This window comes from Talpa occidentalis, unplaced genomic scaffold (genome assembly GCF_014898055.3).
Source record: "Talpa occidentalis isolate TD23 unplaced genomic scaffold, MPIMG_talOcc4v2.1 talOcc4.11, whole genome shotgun sequence".
NCBI classification, from domain to species: Eukaryota; Metazoa; Chordata; class Mammalia; order Eulipotyphla; family Talpidae; genus Talpa; species Talpa occidentalis.
Window position 1 is genome coordinate 86218435 of NW_023601104.1, and position 18861 is coordinate 86237295.

Genomic DNA, 18861 nt, shown 5'->3' on the forward strand with positions numbered 1-18861 from the left:
ATATGATGATTTCTAAAATTTAAATGAAAATCAATGCTTGGTGATAATCCAAGAAGCAGAACTACACATGTAATTTTAACACTCTGCAAAGGAATGTTGTAGGCAGACTAAATGGACTCTATCTTATGCGTGAAACTACATTGTATTGAACTTTCATACTTTAAAACTATTTACTGACCAGCAAGAACCAGTTTCCATTTAGACAATGCCTTCCATGAGAACTGTATAAAGATAACTTTATCTTCTCTCCTTTACAACCAAGGCCAACTTAACAAAAAAACCCACCAACTGCAATTAATGCTAGTTCTTGGTAAACAGTTTTTGAAATGCTATCCTCCTCTTTCCTTTTGTCCTTTAAAAACCCTTTCGGCAGCACATATACTAAAATTGGAACGATACAGAGAAGATTAGCATGGCCCCTGCGCAAGGATGACACGCAAATTCGTGAAGCGTTCCATATTTTTCAGAATCCAACAATGTATCCATAAGATAATTCACCACGAACAAGTAGGATTCATTCCAGGGACACAAGGATGGTTTAACATCCGAAAATCAATCAACGTTATGCAGCACATCAACAAAAAGAAATATAAAAACCATATGATAATATCAATAGATGCTGAGAAAGCTTTCGACAAAGTGCAACACCCATTCATGATAAAAGCCCTTGAAATTCTTGGGATACAAGGAACATACCTCAACATCATAAAGGCCATCTATGACAAGCCAACAGCCAGTATCATTCTCAATGGTGAAAAGCTGAAAGCAATTCCATTAAGATCTGGAACAAGACAAGGATGTCCACTCTCACCACTGCTTTTCAATATAATACTGGAAGTCCTAGCCAGAGCAATAAGACAAGAGAAAGACATCCAAGGAATGCAAATCGGAAAAGAAGAAGTCAAACTATCACTATTTGCAGATGATATGATATTATACATAGAGAACCCCAAAAACTCCACAGAAAAACTAATTCAACTCATCAGTCAGTTCAGTAAAGTGGCAGGATACAAAATCAACACGCAAAAGTCAGTAGCCTTCCTATACACAAACAATAAATCTGAAGAAGAAGAAATCAAAAAAACCACCCCTTTTGTTATTGAAACAAAAAAAATCAAATACTTGGGAATAAATTTAACAAAAGAGGTAAAGGACCTATACAAAGAAAACTATAAAACACTGTTAAAAGAAATAGAAGAAGACACAAAGAAATGGAAAGACATCCCCTGCTCATGGATTGGAAGAATAAACATTATTAAAATGGCCATCCTTCCAAAAGCAATATACAGATTCAATGCTATTCCAATCAAAATTTCAATGTCATTCTTCAAAGAAATAGAACAATTATTGATGAAATTCATATGGAATCACAAAAAACCCCGAATAGCCAAAGCTCTCCTGAAAAAAAAAGAAGGGAATGGAGGCATCACACTCCCAGACTTCAAACTATACTACAAAGCCATAATCATCAAAACTGCATGGTATTGGAACAAGAACAGACATACAGACCAATGGAATCGAATAGAAAATCCAGAAATAAACCCACAGATTTATGGTCAACTAATCTTTGACAAAGGAGCAAAGACTATGCATTGGAGCAAAGAAAGTTTGTTCAATAAATGGTGCTGGGAAAACTGGGTCGCTACATGCAAAAGAATGAAGCTTGACCACTACCTCACACCATACACAAAAATCAACTCAAAATGGATTAAAGAACTAGACATAAGACCTGAAACCATAAAATATATAGAAGGAAATATAGGCGAAACACTACGTGATCTGCACATCAAAGACATCTTTACAGACACATCACCCAAAGCAGTGATAGTGAAGGCAAAGATAAACAGCTGGGACTACATCAAATTAAAGAGCTTCTGCACAGCAAAAGAGACAATAACAAAAACAAAGAGAAACCCCACCAACTGGGAGAACATTTTGCACCCAACACTAATGATAAAGGACTGATCACAAAAATCTGCAAAGAGCTGATGAGACTCAACAACAACAAAGAAAATAATCCAGTCAAAAAATGGGCAGAAGAGCTAAAAAGAAACTTCTCTGAAGAGGAAATGCAAATGGCCAACAGGCATATGAAAAAATGTTCAACATCACTTGTCATCAGGGAAATGCAAATCAAAACTACCATGAGATACCATCTTACACCAGTGAGAATGGCACATATTAAAAAAACTAGCAACAACAAATGTTGGCGAGGGTGTGGAGAAAAAGGAACTCTTCTGCACTGTTGGTGGGAGTGCAAACTGGTCCAACCACTATGGAAAGCTGTGTGGAGATTTCTGGACCTACTAAACATAGAACTTCCATATGATCCAGCAATTCCACTCCTAGGTATTTACCCAAAAGACACAGAAACATCAATTCCAAAGAGCACCTGCACCCCTATGTTTATAGCAGCACTGTTTACAATAGCTAAGCTTTGGAAACAACCCAAATGCCCAAAAATAGATGACTGGATCAAGAAGATGTGGTACATATATACCACGGAATATTACTCAGCATTCAAAAAAGATAAACACATGCAATTTGCAGCAACATGGATGGCGCTGGAAGGGATCATGCTCAGCGAAATAAGCCAGAAAGAAAAAGAAAAATACCGGATGGTCTCACTCATAACAGGAATCTAGAAAACTTAAATAAGGGACCAGGAAAATGAATAACTTTAAGAAAGTGAAAATCAAAATCAACAAAAAACTATGAACCAGAGACACTCTATGGGGGGTAGGGGGCGGGAGGGGAGGGATTGGGGTCAAAATAAGGGGGTTGCAATTGTATGGGGAATATAAAAATAAAATTTATTATAAAAAAAAAACTTTTGTGCATCAAAGGACACTATCAACAGAGTGAAAAGGTAATCCTGATAGGAAAATCTATAATATCCAGAATATACAAAGAATTTCTACAACTTAATAACAAAATACAAACAACCCACTTTTAAAATTGGCAAAGGAATTGAATATACATTTCTCCAAAGAAGATATATCAATGGTCAAAGCACATGAAAAGACGTTCCTCATCATTCGTCACTAGGAAAACATCAAATATAAGCCGAGATAAACATTTCACACCTACCATTGGAGCTACACAGCAGGTCCTCAAATAATGTCATTTTGTTCAAAGTTGCTTTGGTAAAACATTGATTAGATAAAAAAGGACCGATTCCTGGTGGGGACCACTGTCTGTGCTTTTCCAGGACCTCTGGTTTCTTCTCACCTTCCAAAGATTTTGGGTTCATGGACTTGTCTAAATGCCCCTAGCATGAATGAGAGAAGGGTGGGGTGTGAGTGGCCTGTGATGAAAGGGCATCTTGTCCATTGTTAGGGTTCTGAGCTCTTGGGATAGGCACCTGAAACCCTGAATTGGAATAAGTAGGTTGGAAAATGAATGAATACGAATTATGATTTAATATTAGAAATGTTTTGGGTGTTTATTTAGGAGTTTGGTGAGGTTTTTGCGATCAGAAACATGCCATAGGAACTACACTCCTGTGTATATCAATTAACCTATGATCAATTGGTTTTGTTATTGGTTGTTTAGCTTAAAGTCACAATTTCCAAGAACCTATTGACAATGTGAAGTGAGCATTTATTACCATAAATAAAACAAACTGGCAAGGTTGACATATTGAAACTTGTTATATAGCTGATGTGAAATGGTGCTACTGCTGTGGAAAATGGTTTGCTAGCTCTACAGAAAGTTAAACATAGAATTACCATATGACCCAGCAATTCCACTCCTAGGAATGTTCCCCAAGGAATTAAAAATAGGAAGTCAACCAAATGCTTGAATACACTGTTTTTGAAGTATTATTCACAACAGGGGAAAATAACCCAGATGTTCATCAACACACTGATAAACAAAATGTGGTATATAAATACAGTGGAGTATTATTTAATTTAAAAACAAATGATGTTCTGATACATGCTATGACATAGAAGAACCTTGCAAACATGTTTCATGAAGTAACCAGACACAAAAGAACAAATATTGCATGAGTCTGTGTATATAAAATATCTATAATAAGTAAATTTATGGAGATAGGAAGTAGGTGAGTGTTACCAGGGGTCAGAAGGAGGGGAATGAAAACAAAGTTTATCAAGTCTAGAAATTCTGTTTGGGGTAATGGAAAAGTTTAGAAGGTGATGATTGCACAACATTGTAAACATAATCAATGCCACTGAATTGGATACGTAAAAATTGTTAAATGGTAACTTTTATGCTATATATATGTATGTATATGTAATACTACAATAAAATAAAAATAATTAAGTCAAGCACATTATTAATGTGCATGTTCACGTTATATTTTATGCCTCAGAACTATCATCAGCTAGAAAGAAGGTTTTTGTTTTTACTTGAGTATATTGCAAAACAAAATATTGAGTCAAGTTAGTAAGGAAGAGGCAAAGAGTGAATCCCTGGTGGAAAATCAGTAGCATTTTACATTTTTGTTCTTTTCTTTCCCCGTCATATCCTCTCATGCATTCAAAGTTCCTTCAGAGTAGGGTAGCAATCAATGTTTCCCTTTCATGAAGAAATGTAAGTGCCACATGTCTAGAGATTGTCACTGACATATTTGGCAAAAATGCAGCTAACATTTGGGTATTGATATTGAAAACAGCTGAACCTATGATTAATCAACTTCAAGAGAAATTCTTGTCACTTTCTGATGTCAAGCCCCAAAATGTATTTGTTCAATAGAGAGAGTCTGTTTCACACAGTTGTACATCTACCCCACTCCCCTTTGCATTAAAGTGTTTTGGTTCTTTTTACCCTAGAATTTTTTTCAGTCATTTATTGACTCTTTCCTTAACTCAACAATCATGGAGTATCTCCCTGCGTGTGCAAGACACACCAGTCATGCAAGAATCAAACACATAGGCTCGTAAAGAATCTCCAATCAAGCAGGAAAAGTGACACAAACTGTCAAATAATTGTAGTGACTTAAACAACCTCTCTGACTCTACATCCCCAGCCCTAAAGAGGGGGTAACCTGATTTTCCCTCTCCAACACAGCAGGCATCCCTACCACCTAATGGTACTCAAAGAGGCTGATGATTTCTATGAAAACAATCCTTGAATCAGACTTATATTTTCTCTGCCTAATGATTCTCTTATTACATAAAACATAGCCTAAGCCATTCCCTGTCCTAATAAACCTGACCAGAGTCCAGATTCTGATGTTTCTGCTGTGGCCACTCTCCTTATACATCAGATTTTTTTTCAAATGTATACATCATATGAGTTGTTTCTTGAAGTCAAATATCCTGGGAACATTCTTCTCACTTGTCAACCTTAACATCTGAGCTCTTAAAATACACAGTTTAAAGCTTACTTTTTGTTTGTTAATAATTGTTTTCCAAGTAGCATTAATATGTAACTGCACCTAAACTGAGATTTAAATAGGTGGCTGATCTCCTTCCAGAGAATGCTAGGTCTGAGAGACTCAGGTATCTGCTCCCACTCCCACATCAAGGCCTCCTGGATCTGATCTCCAAAGAAGCCAGCTCCAGGCATGGGGAAGGGTTCTTTGCATTAATGCCAGAAAAAACAAAGTTACTCTGGAGAAGGGACCACACTCTAATTTTGAAAGGGACACAACTTGACTCCAACACAGAGAAACCCAAAAGCCAGCTAGCTACTAACCTAAGGCCTGATGCCCCAGCACCCTAGATAGGCAGCCGTGATAACCTAGAAGACAACAGAGAGTAGAAACTTTCCAAAGAGACCACAGGAATGCCCAGTCATCAGCCATTTCTCCCATTCTTCCTGGCCATCAGAAACCCCTATGTCCAAGGACCAGGTGCTCAAAACCCAGGACCAGAATCTTCTATTGGGCTAAGCCAATCCTGGTAATTTCACAGCCCCTTTAAAAAAGACTGGGGTAGATGTGGATTTTCCTAGTTCCTCCCTAAGGCAAGTTTGTAGAAGCTTCTGAGTAGGTTTTTTTTTTCCTTTTCAAACAAGGGAAAAAACACACAGAATATGTTCCCTGACTTCCTCTTTCTGTTTTTGCATATTTTCTATTGCAAAAGGGAAGAAAACAGATAGGAAAGCAAAGAAGGGGCCAAAGTCTGGGGAGAGAGAAGGTGTACTAGAAATCTGTGTGGAGCTAGATTCCAAGAGTCTCGATGATCACAGTGGTCAGGCCACTTGCCCTCTCTGTTACAGAATCAAGATGGTAAACTGTACCCATTAACCTCTTCCCCGGCAAGGTCAGTGCACAATGAGCATAGGGACTGGGTCTGAGTGAGGTCCTTTGTTCAGTCAGGTCTAAGGCACATGCAAATGGAAAGTATTATCATCTCATTATCCTGCTTTCAGGAGGGGTCCTTGTTAGCAACTGGAAGCACTGTCTTGCCATGCCATAAAACAATAAACAGTTCAGGAATGAGCCATAAACTACTTCTAATTGCACTGGCCCCAACATCAGAACCACAGACTGCTCCAAATTAAGAAGGCAGCAAATTTAAAGCAGATATAAGGACATCATTTTCTATGCAACACTTAATTGCCTCTAGAAACTGCTACCATGGGGCACTGACCTCAAAGCCAAGATGCATCTAGAAGAGCAACTGCAGTCTCTGTGCATAGTACAAAAGGCACATAGGGTCCTTCCCAGAGCTTTCAATCCATTCTAATTGCCCACAGACTGATCAGAAAGGACATCCCATAGTGGCAAGATGTGTAACTCGCCTCTCACTAATCAAGTGATCTATAGCTGCTGCTTTATGGCCGAGCTATGCTACAGCAAGTCCCTTCATGGCCTCTCCACGATCTCGTCAATGACTTCACTGAGATGGTGGTGGCTCTTTATGTATATAGTTAAGAACAATATTGAGACCAATTGTAAACTCTAGCTGCCAACGCAGGATGGGGATCTTGGTGGAGGACTTAACAGCCTTCTGTTCAATAAATGCTCAGAGATCACTGTGTTCAATATCAGGGTCTATCCTGGCCCAGCGTGAAGAAAGTGCAGCACTCACATGAGAGGATATGACTACAGTCTGTCACCCCTGCCAATGACAAAGGAAGCACAGAGTTGATGTTAAACTCCACAGGTGCAGTCACCGGAAAAGGCCTTTGGAAATGACTTTAGCAAATATCACTGGATACTCTCTTGTGCTGTAAGACGTTCAGTGTCTAATCTGCCTCACTTCCTTGGATTCTGGACACTGTTGCTTAGAAGATATAATTATATTCATTAGAATATACAAGACATAAAACCAGCTGGAAAAATCTCTCCTTCAAATATTTCAAAAAAAAAAATCTAATTATATCACAGAAGCGAAAACATGGTAATTAAAATGACCATTATGTAGTAGGCTTCCTATAATTATTGTTATTCATTTTGGCAACTGGGAGTTTGAGGATTTGAATTTTATTTTCTAAGCCATAAGTGTGAAGAAAGCAATTTATTTACTTTACTGTTGATCACCGGAAATTAAAATACCCATTTCCTTAGACTTTATTAAAAGACTGTATCATTTCTCTTTATTCTCACCATTGATTGTAACGAATAGTTTTCCTGTCTGTTCTTCTCAGGCCTCATTGACAACACATTTCCTGGCCTGCGCCAATCACAGAACATAATTTATCTCTTCTAGCTACTCATATTCTCATAATTTATCTCTTCTAGCTATTCACTTTGAGCAGGGAAAATGTAACTCTTCAGAACTACCTGAATCCATTTGGATAACCTGATAAATTCTCCAGCATCAACAGTCACAATATTTACCAATTTATTGCTAAGTCTGTCTAAACTGTGCTTTTATCTAACCAACACTTTATATGATAGTGTCATATCCATGATGTAAGGATGTAATATATGAAAATATTTGTTTTAAATAAAATGGTAGGAGAGGGACAAGGAATTTTTACAAAATGAAGACCACGGAAGGAGGACTATGAAAAAGTCAGAAGAATAATAGGTGTTCAGGGCCTCCCTGGTGGCGCAAGGGGTTACAGCACCACACTATGAAGCAATCTGCAGCCTTGGCAGCATGAGTTCGATCCCCGGCAGGCCAGGGAGAAACCCACATGGCGAGGCAGACATCTCTTTCTCGTCCGCTGCTCCCCTTAGCAGTGTTCTTCGCTCAATCTGCCTCTTCTGTTCTCCACTCTCTCTGGTGGATCCTCTCACCCCCTGCATCTCTGGCCTGTACCCCAGCTCTTGTATGCATAAATAAATAAATCTTTAAAAAAAACAATAATAGGTGTTCAATGCAAATATTATACATCAGATATGATGCTAGGCAAGCTGCATGCATTAATTGTACCCTAAGAAAAAATCCTAAGAGATATTTTTGTCTGCATTTTACAGCAGATTGAGAGAGGTTAAGTAACATACCCATCTTCATTCAGACATCTGTAATCTATACCAGATTTCTTGATTCATAGATGAAAATAATCATCACTTTTTTTTTTATTGTTAGCATGGTACGTCACTCTCCATCTCTCTGCTTCTAACTTTTCTGAATTTTTATAATTAAAGTGGGTTTCTTACAGACAACATAGAGTTTAGTCTTCTCTCGGTATTTTCATCACTCTGAGAATCTTCATCTTATACTACATGCATCTAAACCATTCACATTTAGTGATTATTGATATAGCTAAATTAATATCTACCATCTTTATAACCATTTTCTGTTATATTCCTTTTCTCTTTTATCTGCCTTATCTAATTTTAATTTAACATTTTAAGTGTGTGATAGGTGCCTCAAGGCTTCCTTGAAGACTTTTTGTCTTTGATGGTATCGGCGTAACACATGGGTGTATAAGTTTTAGTATTTATTTTGTTTGGTGTTCTCCAAGCTTCCTAGACTTACGGATGATGTCTGTCATTAAATTTAGAAAATTCTCAGCTATTACCACAGCAAAAGTATTCAAAGAATAGTTTTCTATGTTCTCTCTCCTTCTACTTTACCATTTGTGCACATGCTATAACTTTTGAAACTTTCTCACAAGTTCTTGGGGTTTTTTTAAATTCCTTTTTTTTCCTCTTTGCATTTCAGTTTTAAAACTGTCTTCTACTGACCTATCTTCAAATTCACTAATTCTTACACTCAGTGGTGCCAATTCTGTTGGTGAGCCCATAGCAGCATCTTCATTTCTGTAATTGTATTTTTTGATTCCTAGCATTTCCTTTTGATTCATTCTTTAGTTTCCATGTATCTGCATGAATTGCCCATCTGTTTTAGCATGTTGTCTATTTTGTTCATTAGAGTCCTAAGCATATTAATTATTACCATTATTAATTTCCTGTTTGATCATTCCAGCATCTGTGGCATAGCTGTGTCTGGTTCTGGAGATTGCTCTCTCTTCGGACTCTGTATTTATGTTTCCTTTCTGACCTACCCAATAGTTTTTTGTCGAAAGTTGAACATGGATCATAAGTGAAAGAACTAAAGATTTAAAAAAATCAGTGTGAGATTCATACTAGGAGTGGGGCTGTGCTGCATGCTTGCTATAGCTACAAGCAGCAGAGGCTTGATAATGTTTCTATCCCCCCTCTTACCTCTGCATGAACTTTCAGTAGCAACCTACTATTGTCATGCTACAGCCCTTTTGCTGTGGTATCCACACGGTAAGAGGGAGGGGATCATTTTCTAATGATTCAATTATGTCACCAGTTTTAGCAGGCCTGTACTTCAGGGAGTGGCCTTCAGAAATAAACACCTGTTCCTTATCCAAGTTATACCTTCTGTCCCTACTCCATTGTCCCCTTCACTGGCTGCAACATTTTTTTGTCCCCTGTTGACTATATGTTTTGTTCCCCATTTAGATGACACAGCAGGATGATGGAGGGATAAGTGGTAAGGAATATCCCTTTCACTTGCTGGAGTACATTTCAGAAATGTATTCTGACAAAGTCCTTTCCCCTGAAGAAAATTATGTTATGGAGAAATCTCAGCACATATTTCACAATGGTTATTTTCTCCTCTCCCTGATAGGGTCATAATCATTTACAAGACAGCCCCTGGAGTGTCTCACTGCCAAGTTAGTCTACACTCAGTCTGTATCAATTTTCCCAAATTACCATCTAAGTGTTCCTCCCAGTTTATGGCACAGCAGCTTCTGCTCCAGGTAAATATCTCAGTTGCTGTATCTCTCTGGATGCATCTGTCTCTACAGGTTTCAGGGAAGTTATCCAATGGGTTCAACTAGATGCTTTTTCAGTTTATCTAGCTTTGCCTTTTAAAGAAATTCCAAGTTTTTCACACTTAGGATTTGAAAGTGGAATGAATCATCTTTGTGGATTAGACCATTACATGAGGAAACTAATAAAAAATCAATTAAAGTTTGATGAATCATGCATAAAGTCTAAAAAATCGAGGTCCTTACAGAAATTTCATTTCTGGGCCTCCCCGTGGTGCAGCGGTTGAGCGCTGGGTTGTGAAGCTGCCTGCAGCCTCTGCAGTGCCAGTTCAATCCCCGGCCGCCGGCAAGGGTCCCACATGGCGCTCAGACCTCTCCTGCTGCCCGCTGCTCCCTTCCACAGTGTACTTCGTCAGTCTGCCTGCTCTGCTCTTCCCTATGGCTCTGGTGAATTCTCTCACCCTCCTGTACTTCTGACTGTACCCAGTGCTTATATAAATAAATAAATAAATCTTTTAAAAAATTTTCATTATCCATTTTATGTGTTTATATTCTATTTATAAGTAATGGAAAGTGATGTTTCCAGATTTTCTCTCCACTTGCACGCATGACTTTTTCAAAACACTAGTCCATTACACAATACACACTCCTCCTTTGGAGAAATAAATATTCAAAATAAAGTTTAAGACTAAAAGCTCAGAAAAATCCTACATTATAAGTCATATGCTCAATGTTATTTATACCAGTGTTTCCAAGATTTCCTCCTGTTACTGTTAACATATGTGATAATCGACAGTGTGATGGCCACCAGACCAATGGAGTGTGTTACCTTACTGGCAAAGGGAAGATGCAGGAAGGATCTTGAGCAGGGTTGGATAATTCTGGATTACCCAGGTTGACTCAATATAATCCCAATGATCCCTGATGGAGGCAGGAAAGTCGGAAGCAGAAAGTATTACAAACAGGGCAGAAAGACTGGAAATGCTGAGCTGCTGACTTCGAAGATGGAGGAAGAGACCCCAAGCTATAGAATAAGGGAAACCTCTAGATGCTGAAAAGGCAAGAATTATATTCTCCCCTGAAGCCACTGAAAGAACCAGTTCTCCTGACACTTTGACTTCATTTAGCACAGTGAGACTGATTTTGGACTTCTGACTTCCAGATCTTTAAGACAATAACTTTGAGTTCCTTGAAGCTACTATGTTTGTGATAATGTGTTCCAGCAGGATTCAGAATCTAATCCCATTATGCTCATCCTCAAACAGCCTCTGAAAGTGTCGTACTGTAGGCAAGGCATGGTGCTAGGCGTTCTGAGGGATAGAGAGAAAACCAGACTAAATAACCCTACAAAGTAGTAGAGTAAGCAGAAGTGTAAATAACTGACACAAAACAAAATAGGAAAAACCAACCTACTTTATAAAGATACCATTTTTAAGGGGTCAAAAATAAGGAAAAAGTCAATTTTACCAGATATAGTTGAGAAATTTGATAAATATGTATCTCAAATTACCTGTGGACAGGCACAGTAACAGACAGAACAGTTACAGAGATGAACAAGAAATGTTTCACACTTCTCCTTCAGTGGAATTCCTTTGCATAAAAGTCAAGTCAACCAAAACAAGACCAGTGGCAGTCTCTATAAAGTAACAAAAGTTTTATTAGTTTGGGCCTCCCCAGTGGCGCAGCGATTGGGCACTGGGTTGCGAAGCTGCCTGCAGCCTCTGCAGCACCTTTGCGATCCCTGGCTGCTCCCCGGCCACCAGAGGAGGGTCCCGCATGGCGCGCAGACCTCTCCTGTCGCCCGCTGCTCCCCTCAGCAGTGTACTTCGGTCCTTCTGCCTGCTCTGCTCCCCGCTCTGGTGAATTCTTTCACCCTCCCACGCTTCTGACTGTACCCAGTGCATGTATAAATAAATAAATAAATCTTTAAAAAAAAATGAAGAATCTTAAAAAAAAAAGAAAAAAGAAAATATTTCACTGGTACATGACAGTTACAATGTCTGTAAGCAGAACTTTGCTTGGAGGTTCTAAAATAAACACCAAGACTCTCAAACAAAATGGGAGACCAAATCTATAAATACTTCCTAACTAATATTGTTCATTTTATCCCTAAATTACAAGTTCTAATATAACTTTTTTAATCCAGATAAAAGAATAAAAGATATTATTTAAGTGATTATTTAAGTCATAAACCTTGAGAAATGGCTACCAGAGGCAGTTAATGACCTAGCTTCCCAGCTAATGGAGGTTAACATTCTAATAAACCATTTGTTAAATTCAGCAGCTGACTGACTGCCAGTGAATTATGGCTATTATAATTCTTTTATGAGTGAGGGGGGAAAGACACAGCTAGATGGAGACAGCCAAGTACAACCGAAAGGTGACAATTGCTACTTATCACTAAAAGGTTCCCCTGGCAATGAATGAAAAATGGAGAAGAGCCCCCATGATATAAGTATATAGTGAAGAAGACAATGGGAAATGGTGGCATAAAAGTAAAAATTCCCCCAAGCTAAGCCTGCCCAAAGCATTCAAATGTACCCTTATTAGGAAAGGACATTGCCTACTCCGAAGAAAGTTTGGACGGATTCAAATACTGAGCAAGAAGACAACTTTTGTCTTCACAAGCATATGTCTTTCCACATGTAATTAAAAAACTTCTCTAAAGTATGTATTTTAAGGATTGAAAATTGAAATTATATGTTCCTTACAATTAGTGAGATTTTTAAAAAATAAGAACATTTTTAAAGAAAGAGCAGGTATTATCTTTTTAAATCAGAAAGTCAAGAACATGTATATAGTTCTGGTTAGAAATATATACATTTTTTTAATATTTATTTTATAGAAGAACTGGGGTATAGGCCAGAGGTGCAGGGGGTGAGATGATTCATCAAAGACAGAGTGGGGAACAGAACGGGTGGATCTACTGAAATGCACTGCTGAGGGGAGCATCGGGTGAGACAGGAGAGGTCTGCTGTGCCATGTGGGTAGCTCCCTGGCAGGGGATAGAACTCAGGCATTAGCGGTGACAGCACTGAGACTTAATGCCTAGGCCACCAACGGGGCCCATAGGAATATATTTAATGATTACAGGGGAAGGAGAAAAATAAACGGTTCAAGTCAGACAGATTTTTATTTCTCACTTGTATAAAAACACTTAGAGCTGGGCAGTCCATGCTGGGGGATGAGCGCAGCTACCTGAAGTCATCACAGGCGCAGATTCTTTCTGAAACACATTTTGGCAACACTAGGTTGTGGTTTCTCCCTCCTGGTGACAATTATAAGAGCTCCACCAACAAAACTGGTGTTCTAGACAACAACACAAAGGAAGAGAAGAGGAAAGTCCCAAGCCTCTGTGTAGTAGAGAATGAATCTTACCCAAAGAGAAGTGTGGCTGTGAGCTCAGCTATTGGGAGATAATCTCTAGGATCCTGAGTTCTCCACGCACCAGGATGACCTTTGTTTGCTGGGGTATTTGGTCACAGGATAGTCATAAGTTGGAACAAAGCATTGGAAGGAAGATTGAAACAAAGCATCAGTTCCAACCTTCAGAGGGACTGGAGACTATAGGTGTTAGCTCCATCTCCAGGAAAGGTGACAGACTCTAGACCAGCCAAATGTACAGCATGTGGCTGAGCCCAGGAAAAACCCTGGACACCATGATGTGGAGAGCTTCCTGGTTAGCAAGGCTCTGTGAGTGCTATCACATAGCACAGCTAGGAGTTTGCACCATCCAAGATTCCAGGGGAAATGATAACCAGAAATCTGCATTTGGACCCCAACTGGATTCTGTTTTATGAATCTCTTTCCTTGGTTTATTTTAATCTGTATCTTTGCCCTGTAATTAACCATCACTTAAAGTGTAACAGCTTTACTCAATGTGATCTCTGAGTTCCTCAAACCTGAGGGTGGTTTGGGAGCTCCCTGAATTTGCAGTGGGTGTCAAATGTCTTGTGAGGGGCCAGAATTTAGTCATATGGACACACCTATTGGTAAAGGAGACTTGGAAATGGATTTTGGTTGGATATATTTCTACCTGTACTAAGTCAAGTGTCCTGTAACTTATAAACAGAAGGATAATGGGCCCACACACTGCAATGCATGCCTTTTGTTAAAAAAAAAAAAAAAAAAAACAGGCAGCAAAATGTAGTCAAAAAACAAAGTCTACATTCTTATATACTACACATTGAGCAAAACTGGGACTCTTGATGTCTTGATGAAAATCAAGAATTTGCTATTTAACTGAAAGTAACTTTTCCAAGTGAGCATACCTGGCCTTTATTTTATCCCAGTCATATTATTCCTGGTATGTTCAGAAAACTGAAGCAACATAGTGGCAGCTAACATGTCAATTGTGCTACATTTATTGTCTAATAAAAGTTAAACTAATCTATCATAGAGGTCTTACTTCTATTTCAGAGGTAGGAAACTGTAACTCGAGGATGCAAATGGCTAGCCCTCGGGGGCTTGATAGATTGGGGGTCCTGTCTTCTTTTAAAGCATGGGCTTTCCACAAAGATGCCAAGACACTCCTTTGCTGAAGGTCATATGGATTCAATTAGACTGAGTAATGGCTTCCCACTACCCTGCTGGTCTGAACTGATACCAACGGAAGCCCTCTTTGCTTCCCAAGGAAAGAAAGACTGGGCCCTCAATGAATTGTGTCAGGAAACTCAACAGGCTACATTTGCCCTCGCAGTCTCCTTTCACCTATTTTATTTCTGCCTTATAAATTTAAAGTATTTGGTTGTTCTCTTTCAAACTAAGTTTCTTATGGCCAATAATAGCCAATAATATATTTCCAAAGCCTGCTGTGACTTCTCTGGACACCAATCCTCTCACAGCATCACCTCTATTGATTCACTATGATTTGGTTTTAAATCTGCCCCTGGGCCTCTCAATCAGTCTGTAGCACAGATATCCCTACACTTGTGCTTTTGAAAAAATCTACACAGCAACCGATGTGCAGTGGGTATACATTTCATCCCACACACTTGTATTTAAAAAAATGTAACTATCTTCATATGAATAGAACCAAACAATTTATTTTATTATACTACTTTTCTTCAGAATGTTAGAAACAACCCACCCCATTTACTTTTTCCAGAGATGCTCTGATACTTAGTTGATTCTATGGCATGGGAGAGGTGGCAGAAGAGTTCCCAGACCTTTGGATGGTCTACTGTCCACACAGTAGCCAGACATCCTTATCTGTCTCTGGCTTTTGCTCATTCCTCAGCGTGGACTACTGCTGGTCAGCTTCAACCTGCCCATGCACTCCAGTCAGCTGTTCTGTGCCAGCCATACCTGAGTCCTCCTAAGAACTCCTAGGGATGACATCCCTGCTTCTGGCCCAAGGTAAGGCCCTAAGAAACTGTAATGATGCCCCAAGCCTGTCAACCAAGCTATTCAATGGAGTTGCTTCTCCCACAAGCTGAGCAATGGGAACCCCAAAGTTTTACAACTTGCATGGACTCCACCTGCCAAAGAACTCAAGACTTACCAAACCTATCTAAGCAGTCTATTTTTCCCCCATTTCTTCCCAGCCTCCCTTGGGGAAAAGTCCAGAAGAGACAGGTTTATGGAACAACCAACACTGAGGCTTTCTTCCATCTCCCCTGAGAAGTTCCAGTCTCAAGATCCAAAAGAGCCAGAGAAGAATGACCACATAATCCTATACCCTCAGGAGTTCCAAAATCTATACTTTCAAAATGTAAAAGCCATTATTGCTCTTCCCCTATAGTGACTTTTTCTGGGTTATAGTTATTACAGACTGGAGCGACACAGGGTCATAGGGTATGGCCCTCATACCAGTGGCATTAGCTTCACCTGGAAACTTTCTACACTGTAAATTTTCAGGCCAAATCCTAGACTTACTGAATCAGAAATTCTGAGCTGACATCAAGCAATCTTGACTCAAGGAGTGAACTCTCTAAATGATTCTGATGCATGCTCTAGTTTGACAGACATGGTACAAAGTTAGCTTCTAAAGTCAGGGCCTCCCCAGTGGCACAGCGGGTTGAGCGCAGCACTGTAAAGCTATGCGCAGCCTCTGCATCGTGGGTTCGATTCCCGGCCTCACAGGGAGATACCCACGTGATAAAGCAGCCCTTTTCTTTTGTGCCCATTCCTCCCCTCAGCAGTGTTTTCGGTAGTCTGCCTATTCTGCTCCCTGCTCTGTCTCTGGTGAATTCTCTTACCCTCTTGTGCCTCTGGCCTGTACCCCAATTCTTGTATAAATAAAATGAATCTTTTTTAAAAAAATCTAAAGTCAAACTGCTTAGGTCTTACAAGCTGTGCAACCTGAGGTAAATGGCTTAAGAATTCTGTGCCTCCATCAGTTACTACTTCTGTAAAATGTAAAATACTTGTATTTACCTTATATTGAGGCTTTTCTAATGATAAAATGGGTAATAAATGTGAAACACTTCTGGTATATATTACTATAAAAATAGGTGCTACTTTCATATTTTATCTTTGACTGACATTCAAACTGCAAGAAAGGCTGGAGCAACAGAAAATCTCAGGAAATGAGGAATTAATTATTATTTCGAATATACCAGCCCACAAAATTTAAAGGAAATAAAATTGCCTTCCTTCAAGTCTTTCAAATTCATTTTATAAGTTACATTTTATAGTTGACTTTTACACTTTTTACTTCAAATTAAATATTACATTGACTACATAAAAGATTTTCTGAAATGAATCACTCAATACTTTTACCAAACGAATGGGAAATTATGTTGGAAACAATCTGATATTTTGTCAAACACCACTGTATCACCTTACAGTGATGACCAGAACATTTGTTTATGGGTTTTGCATATTCAGATATTATGTGAAAGAATCATGCCACCAGCTATGAAAATGGAAAGAGTTTTAAAATGTAAATCCTATGCTTCAATAGGATTTGACCTGACCACCTACAGACTGAGCTTCCCATTGAATAAATTACCTGTTGAAATTGTTCTCTCATTCACATGAGTTAAATTTAATCCTTCAAAGAATTCCATGTCCCATTTAGTAATTTGGGCAATTTACTAAACATTAGTCATTTACTCTAGTTTTCACAAAACACTTGCCTCTTTTTTAAAATTTAATCATGCATACAAGAACTGGGGTACAGGCCAGATGTTCTGGAGGGTGAGAGGATTCACCAAAGACAGAGTGGGAAACAGAACAGGCAGGCTGATGAAATACACTGCTGAGGGGAGCAGTGGGCGAGACAAGAGAGGTCTGCTGCGCCATGTGGGTATCTCCCCGGCCGGCCAGGATCGAACCTGTGCTGCAGAGGCTGTGGACAGCTTCACAGCGCTGTGCTCAACCACCTGTGTTACCAGGGACGCCCACACTTGCCTCTTTTGATTCATCCACACATCTCACCTCTACATATGAGATCAGTCCCAGATCTGGAGACTAAAACTTTCCACCACTCTGTGAAGCTATCACCTGTGGTGAATGACCCATGTCTTTTTTAAAAGAGAGGATGATCCTGGTGTCAACCCTCTCTCCAGAGTTTTTCTACAAGGAAGAGGGGGGGGTTCACTGATGAAGCTCAAGGACAAGTGACATCAGCTGGAAATCTCTGCCTTTCCTACTTTCTTATAGGAATACTCAAGAAAGTATGTAACAGACAAGACATGTAAGGCTTAGCTGGCTTCTCCTTCTCCTTCATCTGCTTCCCTGTGGTTAGTTTTTCCCTTACAAAATTTACAGGGAAGAATATTCTAGAATCAACCATTCTATTGAAAATAGGAATATAAGGTAGAAAAAAAATAGATACGTTTTCCAAATAACATGAAACATCAGGGTGTTGAAACTATCCCTTTCTTGGCTAATCATTTGAGCTTGAAAATGGTTATATCTGGCATCATGAAAACACAACAATGAAGGGGGGAAAAGAGGTTAAATAAAATCACAGTACTTTGAAATTGGACCAAGCCCCACTGATAACTCATCTCATCCAACTCTTCCACAGACAAGAAAACTCAAGACCATGTTAATATCTTACCTGCCTGTTTACCCCTCTCTTAAAACACTATGGATTTACAAACCCATGGACTTAAACTTACTGATCTTACAAAGCTAATCTTTTCATAAGTAAGAATGCATCTGCATGTTCTAGGGACTCTCCTGGTCACCAGGAGTTTGGAAACTATGATCCCATCTCTTACTCACAAAGGGCTCTCCATATAATACAGACAGACATCAAACTGGCCTGTTATAATACAGACAGACATCAAACTGGCATCACATGCTATGCCACGTGAAATGTATCATACAGTATCATACAACAAGCTGGGGTTGCTTTTATTATGTCACAATGTTGAGGATCTCCCCTACATGATTCCATACCACCCTTATCTTAACCCTGTGAGGTAGGTCCATTCCATCATTACACACAGAAGGAATGGAAGCAGCAAGAGGCTAGTGAGTTACTCAAAGCTCAGTGGACAAATGGCAATTTACGACTCATCCTTTTCTGACTCTATCTCCACAGCTGTCCTTGAGCAGTTGCTCATGCTGCTCTTACGGAAGAGGAATCTGACTCAGCATGAAGCAGGCACTATTGTTCTCCTGACCCAAGCTCCAGGGGGAATGCCTAACTACAGTTCCCTTTACCCTTTTAGAGATTTATGAGACCATTGTTTTTCTTCTTGTATTTTAACTGCTCATTTCTTTTTACTTCAACTTGTTTCTTTTTAAGTCATGAGCGGTAACCTGACCGCTTCCTTATTCTCTGGC

The 18861-nt window shown here is 39.2% G+C and overlaps 1 pseudogene; it reads left to right on the plus strand.

The window, feature by feature from the left end:
- Positions 1-349: 349 nt before the first annotated feature.
- LOC119239580 (U6 spliceosomal RNA) lies at positions 350-464 on the plus strand (annotated as a pseudogene).
- Positions 465-18861: the final 18397 nt, after the last annotated feature.